This window comes from Malania oleifera, chromosome 8 (assembly GCF_029873635.1).
Source record: "Malania oleifera isolate guangnan ecotype guangnan chromosome 8, ASM2987363v1, whole genome shotgun sequence".
NCBI lineage: Eukaryota > Viridiplantae > Streptophyta > Magnoliopsida > Santalales > Ximeniaceae > Malania > Malania oleifera.
The window spans coordinates 31,703,499-31,705,452 of record NC_080424.1 but is presented as its reverse complement, the minus strand read 5'-3'; the positions used below and the strand labels follow the sequence as shown (position 1 = coordinate 31,705,452).

The 1,954-nt window shown below is 43.5% G+C and overlaps 1 pseudogene; it reads right to left on the bottom strand.

The window, feature by feature from the left end:
* Positions 1-517: 517 nt before the first annotated feature.
* Positions 518-744, bottom strand: LOC131162104 (histone H4-like; annotated as a pseudogene).
* Positions 745-1,954: the final 1,210 nt, after the last annotated feature.

Sequence of the window (1,954 nt, the reverse complement as noted above, 5' to 3'; positions counted from 1 at the left end):
ATCCAGAATATAATCTGATATCAGTTTGCGTTATATACAAATGAAAAACTGATTACAACACCTTTAAAAGTGTTAGTATATCTCCCTAAAATACCCTTGTACCCTTGTATGCCTCCTTCTCCGATAAAATGATGGCCTATTATGGTTATATGTGTACAAAAAGATTAATAAAGTTTTTATAATCTTAACATGGTATCAGAGCCAAGTTAACCTAATTTTTTTCTTTTAAAACCTCCTTCCCCCGCTCAGCCGCCGTTCCTGCTCGCTGTCGTCCCCGTCCGACATTGTCCCCATTCCTGCTCACTATCGTCCCCGTCCGATTTCCTGCTTGCTGCCCGCCATCGCCATTAGAGCTCTACTTTAGACTCTCTGTCATCGCTAATCGTCTGAAGCTCCTCAATCGCCATCAATCTTCAGACAATCCTTTGCAGCAGCAACGATCGAATGACCCCTCTCCCTCTGTAAATGATGCCGCATCTGCCGCAGAAGCCTAAGAAACAGAGCAGAGAAGACCAGTTCAACCACCGAAGCCATAAAGAGTCCTGCCCTACCTCTTGAGCACGTAAACAACGTCCATCGCAGTCACCGTCTTCCTCCTCGCATGCTCGGTGTAAGTCATGGTGTCGCGAATCATGTTCTCGAGGAAGATCTTGAGGACGCCACGGGTCTCCTCATAAATTAGACCACTGATTCTTTTGCTCCGCCCTTTCCCAAGCCCTTGCCTCCCTTCCCTCTGCCAAACATTTTCAAGAGCTTCTAGGGTTTTTGAGACACAGATGAATATTCGCGATTCATTCACGTCTTTCTCTAGGCTATGCACTCCACGCCAAGCGGGTCACCATCATGCCTAAGGTTATTCAGCTTGCGCGTCCCTCAGCATTGACAAGCTACCTGAAGCCAGGCTACATAGGCACAACCGAGGCGCTGAGGCTTATTTAATTTTATTAATGTGCTTCAATTTTTGCTATTGTCCTTGAATCACGCTAAGACTTGATTAATTTTATTACTATGCTTCAATTTTTGCTATTGTCCTTGCTTTCTTTTTTGTCTACATGGCCTCTTTAACTGATGTTGCTCGCCCTATAGAGATTGTTCTGAATGGCTCCAACTACAATGCATGGGCCCAACAAATGTCAGTTTTTTTTATTGGTCAGAGATTATGGCGTTTTGTCACTGGAACAAAACAAAAACCCACAAAAACTGACACGCAATCAACAGAAGAGTTTGATGAGGTTCTTGATGAATGGGAAAGTACTTACTATAAGATCCTTTCCTGGTTTATTAATACATCCGATCCTACTATTCAGAGTCTACTTCCTAAATTTCGTAATGCCAAACTTGCTTGGGATTTTTTGGCCAAACGATACAACTATGGCAGTGATGCTGCTCTCAAGTTTCAGTTGGAAATTAGGCTTTTCCAGATGCGCCAAGAACCTGGACAATCTATTGCCGAGTTTTATGCTCAAGTTAGTGGCATATGGGATCAGCTTTCTCAAGCTGACCCTACTTTTTCTGATGAGCAGTCGATTAAACTTTTTGTTGCATATTGGGATCGTCGTCAGTTTATATACTTTATGATGCATATCCAGGATGAATTTGAGAATACTCGAGCTTCTTTGTTACATCGATCTCCTCTTCCTACACTTGAGGTTGCTTTTGCAGAGCTCATTTCTAAGGAGACACGCCAACAAACTCGTCGGGTTCATTCTATAGATATGGTTTTAGCTACTGCTCCATCTCGTTCCTCTACTTTGGCTCCTCCTTCTACATCTGTTGCATCTTCTAAATCGTGTCGTTTCAATGGCCAGTGCCACTATTGTAAGGAAGACAGACACCGTATTTTCGATTGTCCTAAGAAGAAGGCTAACGATGCTCGGGATGCTCTCAAGGCTAAGGCCTCTTACTCTTCCACACCTGTTGCTACTGTCTCCACCAGCCTCAATTTCTGCTCCAT